Here is a 14,081-nt window from a genome sequence, read left to right as displayed (position 1 = left end):
CAATCTTTTCCCCCTTGTCCAAGTGATAGGTCACCTGGTCGTTAAAGGAAATATGATTGGTCAAGCAAGATTTACCCATGACAAACCCATGCTGGTTATCCCTCAGGATTTTGCCATCGCCCAGCCTCTTGAGAATGGTCTTTTTGATAATCTTTTCTAGGATCTTCCCTGGGATAGAGGTCAGGCTGATGGGCCAGTAGTTTGCCAGATCCACTTTCCTCCCTTTCTTGAAGATAGGCACCATATTGGCCTTCTTCCAATCTTGAGGCACTTCACCAGAGCACCAAGAGCTCTCGAAGATCCATGCCAGGGTCTGAGCTATGATGCTTGCCAGCTCCTTGAATACCCTGGGATGTAAGCTGTCAGGGCCAGATGACTTGAAGGTGTCCAGCCTTTCAAGTTGTTCCTTCACAAGGTCAGCATTGATGGAGGCTAAGGAATCTCCTTCACCCAGGCTTTCCCATCCCGTAATGGGCAGGGGCATCCCATGGGGCTGGTTAAAGGCTGATGCAAAATACCCATTTAGCAAGTTGGCTTTTTCCTCGCCGTCGGCATCCTTGCCAACTGTTCTGTCTGGTTTAGCAGGGGTCCAGTGTTGCCCTTGCTTTTCCTCCAGCTCCCCACATATCTAAAAAAGGACTTTTTATTGTCCTTGATACTTGTAGCCAGTTGGAGTTCAGTCACAGCCCTGGCTTTTCTGGTTAGCTCTCTGCAGGTTTGGACCAGTGCAGTATATTCCTCCTTGGCGTAGATCCCATCCTCCATCCTTTGTAGGCCTTTCTTTTCAGACACAGGAGGTCCACTAGTTCCCTGCAGAGCCAATGGGGCTGCTGTGCCTTATGCTGCCTTTCCTCTGCAATGGGATAGACTTTGCTTGTGTATCCAGAATCCTTGAGGAGAGCCCACTTTTCCTGAACTCCCCTCCCCTTTGAGTCGTGGTCTCTTAGGGCCTCACTGATAAGCTTCCTGAGCTTGTTAAAGTCACCTTTCCTGAAGTCAAGGACTGTATTGCTGACTGGCTTGCCAGCTTTACAGCGGATGGTGAAGGTTATCAGCTTGTGGTCACTGTCACCCAGTTTCCCTTCGATTGTTTGATATACAAGCAAGCCAGCTGCCAGTCATGGAAAAATAGCTATCATGCTGCCAGTTAGCTGTTCCACTGCTCAGCTCAACAATGGATTGGCAAACCAGGCACAAGCTGTAGGCACTGCCTGGGGGGGAACCAGAATAGAGTTTGGGAGACTCTTTCTCCCCCCCTCCACCACTCAGGCACCCTGCATTTTCTCTGCAGCAGCTCTGGTTCCAGCAACAGGGGGAAGGCAGAGCAGCAGTGGTGGTACACCTTACAGGAGCAACAGCTGGAGGTTCACTGCTGTAGTGGAGGGAGGGGGAAAGGAGAGATCACCTCTTTGATTTTCATCAGCAGAAAAAAAGTGTTTAAATGGCCACTTGACATGTCAACAGCAGAAAAGGTGACATTTCCATGCACCACCACCACCCAAGATCCTGGCCAGCTATATCTCTGCTGTTGCTGAAGTCATACCATGGATGTTAGAGACAAAGTTGAAAAAGGAGAAATTCCATCAACTTTTCTGGTTAGTGGCACAAGAAACTTCAGTGCATGTGCATACATAAGTAGTAAAGTCTTAAATCTGCTCTGGCTTTGCCAGACTTGGTTATTGTTAACGAAGTGTTGATTAAAGGTAACATTCTGCTAGGAGGCAAAAAAAAATGAGGAAAAACAAACTGGAAAACCAAATTAGTTTGTGTAACCTTCAAGCCAATACTCCTCCATTCTTCCATCCTAGAACAACAAATAATTGCCTTAATTTGATTATATTGTTACTTTAAAGGTATTTATCGTGTGTGCCTAGAATATCTTTCTGAGTTCTATGCTATAGTGCTTTAGTTCACACAATATTTTCTTATGTGCTATCAACCAACTTTTGTATCATTTTGTTGCCCTTTAATGTACTTTATCTAGCTTTTTTTTCCAAACTAATGAAAGTGCTGCATACTGTATTGCACAGAACACTCCAAATGTGGCTGCACCACGGCCATGTAGAGTAGCCTGCATGATCCTGGAATTCTGTATGTATTCTAGATATCCAAAAATGTAATTACTTTGTTTTTACAAAAGGATCACATTACATGTTCAGATTTAACGTGTTACCTATCCCCTGTAGATCATTTTGTGTCTCTGCTCTCCAAACAGTAGCGTCTCAATTTGTGCTGCTTATTTCAAATACAATAACATGTACTCAGGTATCTGAAGGCAGGATATTGCCTGAGGACATTGTTTGCCAATGCTGTTGAGTGATGGTTATCTTGGTATAGGGGTCATGTTTTCTAGTTTCTTGTTCATGAAGTGTTCTATGTACTAGTTGTGAGATCTCAGCATGCCACAGCCCTGCCCCACCTACTTGCACCCAGTGACGCACTCCAAACCAAGAAGTTTGCCTGTGAACCTGCTCTGTGTTTATCCCCAGCAGCCCTCAGAAACAGAGGGCCTGCTAGCAGACATAGAGAGACAAGTCAGGAGTAGGTGCATTGATGTATTTCCAGAGTGGAGTGTGCTTCAGGACATAAGTTGGAGGGCTGTGGTCAGGCCTGTTTTGATTAGGATTAACTACCATCAGAATACAGGCATGTCCCAAGTGTCAAAGAGTTACTAACTCATTGCCACCACCTTCCCTTCAGACAAAGCGGTCTTGTTGTTCTCCCCCTTAGTCCTACAAATATAGCTCCTTGTTTAAGCCACAATAACAGGGAGCACTTGCTTCTCACTGGGGAAAACAAGAAGGTCAGGATGCACACCACCTCCACAGCTCAGTAGGTTTGTGTTAGGGACCAAGCGTTAGGGAAAGTCAACGCTAGGAATCTAGTGTGATATCCTTGTCACCCTACCACTCAGCCTCTACCTTCGCCCATATTTCTCAATAAAACTGACACTTCTGTCTGTTTTTGTGTTTGAAACAGGGAACCCTAACCCTGTTACTAAGAGACAGGGTAGCCCCTTTTAAGGGGAGAGGCCTGACGGCAGGTACAGCCTCTGATACTGGTGAGGGCTGGAGCACCCCAGGTGTGGCTTGGATGATGTTATAGCTGGGCAGCTTGAATTTATGTTATAGCCCAGGAGCTTGTGTTTTGTTTGCTGTTTGACACTGGTGGTTTGGGTGAGGCTATGAGGGGAAGGAGGGGGTCTCATAGGGGACCACAGCAGCGTGAGGACCCCAGTGCCAGAGAGGGCGCAGCATTCTGGGGTGCGCCAACCACGGCGCCAGAGAGGGCACAGCATTTTGGGGCATATGGACCCTGGCGCCAGAGAGGGAGCAGCATTTTGGGGTGCCAACCCTGGCGCCAGAGAGGGCACAATATTTGGAGGTGAGCTGATCCCAGCATCAGAAGAGGGCACAATACTCAGGGGTGAGTGGACCCCAGCGCCCCAGAGGGGCAGAAGCCCAAGTAAGGGTTTGTTTGTTTGTTTTTTTGAGAGGCAGAGCTGGGGAGTCAAACCCTGATTAGTGGGTTGTTTTTTTTGACTGACAGGCCTAGCTAGAGAAAAAGGGGGTAGGCCCACCGTGGAATTTACAAATACCATCTGTGAGGCTTGGGCTGTGGTATAGGGGAGGAACGGAGCCGCAGATAGCGCTCCCTGCCAACGGGGCAGAAAATGGGCAGCCTCCCACTTAATTATATCTATTAATTTACAACAAGGCATGGCAGGAGTGAAGGTGGGCGATTGGCCCATAACAGGTGGGCGGGGCCACCAGTAGATGGACCCCAAAGAGGCACCCCTGTTACAATGGTTTAATTACTTTTTTGTTAGATTTATATTTCCCTCTATCCAAAAGGCTCAGAGTGGCTTACAATAATGAACAGTCCACAGATAGGATTCCCCAAAAAACGCGCCAAAACAACACCCCAAACCTTATGAACTCCAGCTCCCCCTCCCAATCATCATCTCCCTGACAAAATGCCCAAGCAAGCAAAGCCTCCAACCAATCTCAACCACACTGCCCAACCACTTGCATCCAGGTACTAGAAACCTTTTCCCACACTCCTGCAATGTCCCTTCCAACCTATGCCCAGCCAGGGAGGCCTGCTGGCTTTGTAGGGCTTGCAAGTTGGCCAGGTTCTTCTCCTTCCTTCAGGCAGCCAAGACATTACCTGGGTTGGGCCCCAGATCTCCCCCAGAGTGGAGGGTAATGAGAAGAAGGAGCAATGGAAGAAGTTCTTCAACCCAAGGAGACCTGGTGGTCTTCTGTTGTGTACCTCTAATCTGTTTTTCTGTTGTGTAACTCTTGTTGAACTAGAGTCCAGAGTGAGGGAGAGTTTGCTAGGGAGCTTGCTTGGAAACTGTCTCACATTCCTCCACTGTAAGCTTGCTGAGAGGAAAGAGGTTGCAGGGAAAAGAGAACCCTTTGGATCAATGAACAGCAAACAGACCAGCTACAGAGAAGTTTGCTAGGGAAGGTCTGCTTGAAAAGAGAGGCAAGAAGTGAAAGGCAGCAAATGAGAAGATCCAGAGACATGGCTGGAGAATGTCACAATCCCAGAGCTATTGCCACTTCCAGCTCTTCCTCTACTTTGACCTGTGGGGTGTCTGTCCAGGCAGGACTACACACTATTGAGGCTTGCATCCAGGTCCTGGCTTGGCACTGTGCAGACTGCAGCTTCCAGATTCTTTCCAGCATCAGCCAGGCAGGAGAGTGCCTGCAATGTGAGTGGTGCCTTCTGGTGGTTTCCCTCGGGGAGAAGGCAAGAGAGCTACAGGAGGAGCAGCCAGGCTCCAAAGCATCCTCCGCCATGAGGATTTCATTGATTCCATGCTGGAGGACACCCCTAGGAATGTGGAGGAAGGACTGCCAGAAGTGGTGCTAGAAAAGGAAGAGGGCATGGACTCCCAGGAAGGTAGAAAATGGAAGCTTTCACCTTCTGGCAGCAAAAAGAAGTTGTCATCCCCATGTGCAATGGTTTGCCTGGAGAACAAATATGGAGTGCTAGCAACAGAGGAGGAAGAGCAATTCCATTGGTAAAAGCCAGGTCAGGAATCCCCAAGGTGGGGAAGATCGAGACTACAGCCATGAAGAAGAAGTGACGGGTGGTGATGTTTGGAGACTCCCTTCTGTAGGGGATGGGCAGATCCATTTCCCAGGAGATCTGCTACTTGCCTGGATCCAAGATGTCACGGAAGGATTATCGAGACTTGTCCAACCTTCTGACTAATATCCCATGCTGCTCATCCATGTGGGCACCAATGATACTGCCATTTTCTATTTTCTTTTTGTTTCTTTTTTTTAACCTCAGTCTTCACAGGCAAGGTCAGCTCCCAGACTACTGCACTGGGCAGCACAGTTTGGGGAGAATGTAAGCCTCCAGTGGTGAAAGAACAGGTTAAGGACTATTTAGAAAAACTGGACATGTACACGCCTATGGGGCTGGACACAGTGCATCTGAGGGTGCTGACAGGGTTAGCTGAAGGCCAGCACCTCTGCAATTACATTATCTCTGAACACTTATGGCAATTGAGGGAGGTCCCAGATGATTGGAAAAGGGCAAATATAGTGCCCATCTTTAAGAATGGGAAGAAGGAGGATCCAGAGTACTACAGACTGGTCAGCCTCAGCTCAGTCCCCAGAAAAATCATGGAGCAGGTCCTCAAGGTATGTATTTCTAACCACTTGGAGGAGAAGGTAATTAGGGACAGTCAGATGGATTCACCAAGTGCAAGTTATGTTTGACCAACCTGATTGCCTTCTATGATGAGACGACTGGCTCTATGGATGTGAGGAAACCAGTGGACATAATATACCTTGACTTTAGCAAGGCTTTATGATTACTGTCTCCCACAGCATTCTTGCAAGCAAGCTGAGGAAGTATGGGTTGGATAAATGGACTGTAAGGTAGATAGAAAGATGACTGGATTGTTGGGCTCAATGGGTAGTAATGAATGGCTCAGTGTCTAGTTGGCAGCTGGTATCAAGTGGAGTGCCCCAGGGGTTGGTCCTGGGGCCCCTCTTGTTCAATATTTTCATTAATGATCTGGATGGGATGGATTGTACCCTCAGCAAGTTTGCAGATGATACTAAACTGGGGGGAGTAGTAGATATGCTGGAAGGTAAGGTAGAGTGACTTTGAGAAATTGGAGGATTGGGCCAAAAGAAATTTCATGAGGTTCCACAAGGACAAGTGCAAAGTCCTGTGCTTAGGATGGAAGAATTCCATGCACCAGTACAACCTGGGGACTGACTGGGCAGCTGCTCTGCAGAAAAAACTTGGGGGTTACAGTCTGCACTTATTGCCAAGAAAGCTAACAGCATACTGGGCTGCATTTGTAGGATGTTGCCAGAAGATCCAGGGGGGGGGAGGAGGGATTATTACTCTCTATTTGGCGCTGTTGAGGTGACAACTGGAGTATTTTGTCCAGTTTTGGGCCCCCCACTATAGAAAGGATGTGGAAAAGTTGAAGAGAGTCCAGTGGAGGGCAACAGAAATGGTTAGGGACCTGGGACACATGACTTCTGAGGAAAGGCTGGGGGAACTGGGCTTATTTAATCTAGAGAGAATAAGACTGAGAGGGGATTTGAGGGTAGCCTTCAACTACTTGAAGGCGGGGTTTGAAAGAGGATGGAACTAAAGTGTTCTCTGTGGTGACAGATGACAAAACAAGGAGCAATGGTCTCAAGCTGCAACAAGGGAAGTTTAGGTTAGCTATTAGGAAGAATTTTCTCGCTAGGAGGGTAGTAAAACACTGGAACAGGTTACTCATAGAGGTTTCTCCATCGTTGGAGGTTTTTATGCCCTGGCTAGACAAAGACTTGGCTGGGATGATCTAGTTGGAGACCATCCTACTTTGAACAGGGGGTTGGACTAAATGACCTCCTGACATCCCTTTCAACCCCAATTTTCTGATTCAATGATTCTATAATCTTTTATCAGGCTACCATTTTTCCTTTCCTTGACTGAAGAAGTCTTATTTTTAAATATGCATGGATCCTAAAAAGCCTTCAGGCAGCAGTGAATCTATAATGGTGTTATTTATAGCAAAGATTTTGTGGACTCTGTTTATACTCATAGGAGTAATAATTTATTGAAGTGTAAAGAAAAAAATTGTTCAAGGAACATTTTAACACAAAGCAATACTCCGGGAACATACCCCAGTATAGCTCTCAATCACACAAACATGAAGTTATATTGTCTCTCATAAAAGAATTGAATGTGATGGATGTCTGTGAGTAGTATATTAAATCTAAGCCTTGAAAAGCTAGCCACTTCCACAGTACCAGCTAGAGAAAGCTGGCTGCATTTGCTTTGGGCTTTATTTGTAACTAATTGCCATAAACTTGTATGGTATTTTTTTCTTTTTAAACATTTCAGGTGAATTTCTAGCAAACTCTGCCTCTTGGAAATGTTCTCCAAAGCACGTTTAATGGTGCTTGTGCATTTCCTAATACGTAAGTATTCATATCACAAAAGTCTTTGCTACCTTTGTTGGTATTGTGAGCAGAGATCCTGGGATTGAATTGCAATGGCATCTTGCAATATAGGGGCCGTGTGCAGTGGCTCTGTAGGCGGCTTGAAGGCTGCCTTTGAACCCAGCCTTAACAAAGCCAAGTGGTTAGAACAGTTCTGCAGGGCCATGGACAGCCACTCACAAAATAAAATGCATATCAATTTTGCCCAATCTCTCCCTTTCATTTCCGCATTTCCCTCTTGCCTTTTTCCTCTTGCCACACAAAAGCATGACCTGATTCCTGCCATTTTCATAGTACCAGCCAAAGGAAGCTGTAGACTCTAGGAAATGCTCTCCTTTTAGTAGTTTCCATTTTCTTATTGGCTCTTGAGAAAGGGAACAATTCTGCCAAGCTAAGAACAATTCACGTGAAATAAGCCTAAAATTAACAAATTTGTATGCAGCTAGGTTGCAAGTTGATGGAAAACATGAGATCATATATACGGGAACTGGAAAGCTGCCTTTGATCATTTTCAGCGTAAAAAGACTAATGTGTTAAGACTAAAACCATTGTATCAGACAAGTCAGATTTAAGTCCAATGGATACCATTTGTAAGCACTTTATATTGGTTCAATCTCTATTCCGTTTACTTTTTTATGTGTGATGTGTACTCAGGTATTTCCTACTCCCTCTTGGTTGGTCCTTTCTTTATATTCTGTTAACGCTTACTACAGAAAAAGTTTATTTCTTGAATATGTTATATATGTTGTTGTTGTTAAAGGGATGCCAAAAGGGCTGAATGGTAAAAAATTGTTCATCCATTTAATGTGTTTTGGGTCACAATTTTATATTTGAGTGTTGTATACAGCTGGACAATAGATGGATGTGAGAAGCAGAGAGCAACATATATGCATGACTCATGATTACCCTCTTGAAACTATTCAGTCTACCTGCCTCCTCTTTATTCATGAACAAGCAGCAGGTAGAGATTTCAATATTCTTCAGCAAAGAGAAGATAGTCACAACAAGTAAAGTCATGCATATAAACATGTAATGATACCAAAAACAGTATATGAGGCTTGCTTAATTAGGTCACCCAAGAATTTTATTTTAACCAAAAAGTAAATATCAATTTTACAGAATTTAAAAAGGGGAAATCAAATTTCAGGGATAAAGAACAAATGATTTAGTGTCACCATTAAGGTAATAAAAATACAGAAATGACCACAATTTTCACTAGAACAGCTGCTGCTAGAGTTAGTGGATGCTGCCCTATCAGGATTCAACATTTTATTTTCATAACTCTGCCTCATGTCATGTTACAGCAGGGGCTGGCAATTATTTCAGGCAGAGGGCTGCTTACCGAGTTTGGGCAAGCTGTTGAGGGCCACCTGGGTAGCCCTGCCCCTTGATAGGTGCCCCACCCCCCTAGTCACCATCTTGTAATTGGAAATCCCACCCCCTAACGCCTGACCTTTGCCACCAGAAGTCCCTCCCTTTGCCCCCAGAAGTACTCCTTTCAACAAGGGGTTTTGCCATGTCAGAACTAGAAAAATACCAAATTATATTCTAAAAGAAAACATCTACAACATTCTTTAATTTGCTTTCAAAAAATATTTTTCTCCTGATTTACATGTGTTTGTGTAGTGTACATAGAAGTGTTTGAACAACAGCTTAAAATGAAGTCTTACTCTTGTATGTTTTGGGGGTTCGGTATAGGTTTGTGTGGGGCTGTGGGTATGTGGGGTGTGGGGGAGGATGTGAGTGTGTCTGTGGGGGTGGCTAGGTGTGGGGTGAGGGAGCACGTGTATGTGTGTGTGGATATGTGGGTGTGGGTGGGTGTGGGGGTTGTGTATGGGGGAAGGTGGCTAGCGTGTGTGAGGGGGGTATGGGTGTGGGGGTCTGCATGTATGGCAGTGCAAGGGGGGGGTGTGGGTGCATGTGTATAGTGGGGTGTGTGTGTGGGACTCGCCCTACAAATGCACACACACCCTCTGCCCTTGCCTACACACACACATAACCTCTGCCCCTGCCTACACACACACATACAGACCCCTGCCTCCTGCACCTAGCCTCCTGCTCCTAGCCTATGGGCGCAGTCCATGCTCCCCAGTCTGGCGAAGCAGCCCAGGGTCCTGTGGTGCTAGAGCAGTGCGGGGGCAGGAAGGCAGGGAAATGTCTGGGGGTGGAGTGGGGCTGGGCTGCTCGGTCCTGCAGGCTCCCCCCTGAGTCCTACTGCCCCTGGCTCCTGTCATCTTTGACAGGCAGCCAGGAGCAAATAAATGTTAATTTACAAAAATTTTTAAGGGCCCTGCGGGCCAAATAGAATGGCCTGGCGGACCAGATCCAGCTCACGGGCAGTATTTTGCCTGCTCCTGTGTTACAGAGACCAGGAAATAAAGAACACCTTCCTCATTCCTTTTCTCTGCAACGTATCTTTATACTGAGAGAAACAAAAATAAGATCCTGTGCCTGTACCAGTATATGCAAAATGCAAAAATTTACATGTACAGCACACAGTAGAAGCACATATGGTACAATTGCTGGCATGAGAGTGTAGGTGTTGCAGCTGGAGTTTTAACAACAGTTATATGTGATGTTACTTGAACATTTCCATTTTGACTTTCTTCTTTCAGTTGTTCAGTATGCACACGCACACACAGTCAAAGCTACACTCTTGCAAAGGAAGAGAAGAGTGTATACTTTCAGTCATGCCTTAGTTGATAATTGTATGATGCCCAGACACTATGGTGGCAGACACACTAGAAACACACTTACAGTACCTCTATCTTGCCACTTTTCACCGACAGACTAAATCTTTACATTTATTTACAGATCAGAAAGTTATGGGTGCTTACCTGAATGTTTTGCCCTGTAACATCCTTGGAAACAATAGGAAACTTGAGTCATTAAGGGCTTAAAGCTGTGTGCATCATGGGCAGACTTGACCTGATGGTACAGGGTATTTTGTTCATTATATAAGCAAAGGCTACTATTGCCAGGGTAAAAATTCACTTCTCGGAGAGACAGAGATGTTTTGAACTATTCTGGCTCATGATGTTTTGTTTTTAAATTCTCTTTCATGCAGAAACTAGGACTGTAATATTTCAGCCCCATAAAGGAAAGTTTTGAACAATTAAAAGTGGAAACTAAAAATGGAAATGTTCAAGTAATATCACATATGGCTGTTGTTAACTTTCCAACTGCAATATTTACGTGCCCATGCAGCAATAAATGGTTATTTTATCCAACTACTCATCCATTTGAAAGGTCCAAAGGAAAAAAGTCCTCCTAGATTCAGGAATAGGAGTCTAAAAAAGTCCTGCTAGATACAGGAATCTCCAGTTCAGTTAACACGTCAACTCACAGAGCTAACTCATGAGTTAGAGAATTCATAACTAGTCTTAAATTGCCACCATTAACTAACAAGGCTGGAATGGGACCTGAACACCTAACCAGCCATGAAATAAAAATAAAAAGCTCAAGGCTCATTTACTACAACTGTCAAACTAATGCATTTTCTTTAGTGCTAATCCAAAGTACTGTGAACTCTGCACTGCAGTAGTACATCAGCATTTATCCAATGTAGTCAGCAGAATAAAACCAGAAACAATTTACTCCAGAACATCTCTTTAACATTTGTTCCCATTTTGTCATAAACTTCTTAAATGTCCTGCTGTGGGGCTGGCTGATAAACAATATTAATCCCCTTGGAAATTTAAATTCTGTATAATTATGAGAGAAAGGAAGAAGGTTTTATCTGACACATTTTATATTCTACACTTCCAGATGTCTCCATTCCTTTCTTACAGCTATATTGTTGTTTTCACCAATAATAATGATGTGTGTCAACAGTAAAGATGCCATTGCATTCAGCAATAGAAGGTGCTATTTGCTGGTGCACAGATATAATTCAACTGGGAGAAATGATAAACCAGAACCCAAACTAAACAGCCTCTCGAGGGTGCTTCAGAATATAAACTGGATTCCAGATCAGAGTTTGCCTCTTAATTCTGCATTGGGATAAATTGGAACCCCTTGTCCAATTCCCCACAACACTGTAGGGTCTAACACTGCCATCTGAATATAAATTTAAAGTCCCAAACCCTAAATTCTATAATGTAAGGTAACACCTCTGCACAATAAATTAACTAGCTGCTCAGTAAATGTCTACATGTGGGCCTCTATTAGATTGGAATATACTAATTACCTCCATGACAGAATAGTACAAATACTGTTCTGCTGCATAGTTTTTTTCCTCCACAGCAGCACACATTTTTTCACCCCACAGCAGCTGATCCGGCTAGCTGGGGCACGAGCATGCTTCAGTGCAAGGGCTACCTGCTGGCTAGCCCTGCACTGAAGCACTCTTGCCCCTCTGCAGCACATTGAGCTGGGGGGAGCAGCCCTGGGCTGGCAGACCAAATCCATGGGCCCTCTACCAGTTGGGGATGCTCCAACCCAGCTGAGTGTGCCACAGTTCCAGGTGCACATGAGGATGCGGTGCCCAGGAGCAATTAGCTCCGGAATTTATTTATGTGCATTTATTGCATGTGTAGACACACCTTGGGTGACTACAGTATTGGTGAAGACACATTAGCGCAGGTATAGTTTGCAGCTGCTCCCACCTAGTATAACTCAAATGTTCACACTCAGGTACTAATCCCCTGAGTTAATTCTACAGTGGCATATCCTAACAGATAATTCACAGCCTAAGGGAAGGCGGCACTAGGGCAAGTTTTAGCCCCCTTTGTACCTACCATTTCCAGAGCTGCTTCAGGGGCTGAAGCTGCCTCTGACATAACTTAGTTCTTGGAACTGGCTAAGTGATGCAGTCTGATGCAGCTACCTATAGGCTTCAGACCAATTCTTAACATACAGAGCTTGTGAAGGTATCCTTGGAAGACACCCACTGGCTCTCTCTTTCAGTTGCTGTCCAGGGGCATTCTCATTTGGCTGGAGCTAAACATTTTAGAGCTCTGTTAAGTTACTCCTGACTCCCCTGTCTGGCATGTAAGGGTTGAAGCAAGAATAAGAATCTTGCCTATATTTAGGCTTGGCAGGATTTGTTTTTTATTGGAAAATATTGATAAATGTTGGTTTCACCTCACACCCACAGCCCAACAAAAATATTTCCATCATTAATAATCACAATTTATAGAAAGAGGATGTAAGTTCAATGACGACTGATGAAGTTTGTAATGACAGGGGGAGCAGTCCTACAGCAGAAGCATGCTGACTATAGTTTGGACTGCAACTCCCAGAAACCCCAGGGAACAAAGGAAAAGAAAGTGAGAAAGTGAACGAAGGAGCTATAGGTGAGCAGAGCTGGGACTGACTGCTCAGCTGGCAGCAGTCCTACAGTAGTTAAGTTTGTTGTGGCAGGGGCTTGAACTGCACTATAATAATAACAACATACTGTCATTAATAAATTGCCTGCCCCACACCCCTAATTTTGTACAATTCTGAAAATTTAAATGGATGAAAATCAAAATAAATGTTTAAAATAAACATTTTAGCCGTCAAAATTATTAAAAAATAAAAATTGAATTCTGCCAAGCCTACCTATGCTGCATAGTCCATTTAAAATCTCTTTTTTATGGACCTATTCTTGTACTGGTGTAATCGATCTGTGTTGAGCCAGTGGCACTGCAACAAGCTAGCTCAACAAGCCACAGGAAAATCAAACCAGTGTATATGGTTTGATATGGGTAAGGATGAAAGGATTGTAGCTAGGATTTCTTTATCCCCAACAATCCCTGGCTGCCATTGCAGGCCCTTAGAACTGCTGGTTGCAGTTAGAGCAAACTAGGGCTATCTAGCACAGGCCTGGCTCAGGAACAAGGAAGAGCAAAACTCCCACATAAGTAACCAGAAAAAGATCCCACCAAAAATCCAGCTGAGTTTCATCATTACAGACATGAATTCAAATCTTATTGGCAATATAATGACTTCCACTTAAGTAGCTAAAACAGGTAGGCTTCAGTTAACCTTGTAATAATTCACTTTTATATTTTTACTATGTGTTCTTTCTTTTGAAATAAATTATCTAATTATTACACTCAAAGAAGCAAGCATAAGATGGTGAGAAGAAGGTGAGATTAGGAACTGGGAATGAGCGAACAAGGGCAGAAAACAGGGAAAGCAGTTTGCAGCCAGTTTGCAAGTCAGTTCATCCCTCTTCCTCTTTGCAGAGAAGCCTTTATGTTTGGTGAGAGGAAGTAGGGAAAAAGGAACCTTTTGGGACCAAGGAACAGTAAACGGGCTAGCTTACTGGTGACTTTGCTAGGGAAGGTGTGCAAAAGAAGGGCAGTAAGAATGGGGAGGCAGATTAAAAGACCCAGGGAAATGAATGGAGGACATTGCAATGTCAGAGCCAGAGCCACTGCCTCTGTTTGCACCTCTGAGGTGTCTGTCCAGGCAGGACAACTCACAATCAATACTTACACCCAGGTCCAGGTTTGGCGATCTGGAGACTGTGGTTTGCAGGTTCCTTCTGGTGATGGCCAGGTGTGGGGAGTGCCTGTGATGTGAGCAGTGCCTCCTGCTGTTGTCTCTCTGACAGCAGACGAGAGAGCCACAGAAGGAGGTGGCAAGGCTCTGAAGCATCCTCCGCCATGAGAA

Source organism: Gavialis gangeticus, unplaced genomic scaffold (assembly GCF_001723915.1).
Source record: "Gavialis gangeticus isolate Ggan-Ray unplaced genomic scaffold, GavGan_comp1, whole genome shotgun sequence".
Taxonomy (NCBI): domain Eukaryota; kingdom Metazoa; phylum Chordata; order Crocodylia; family Gavialidae; genus Gavialis; species Gavialis gangeticus.
Note: the sequence above shows the minus strand (reverse complement) of the source record.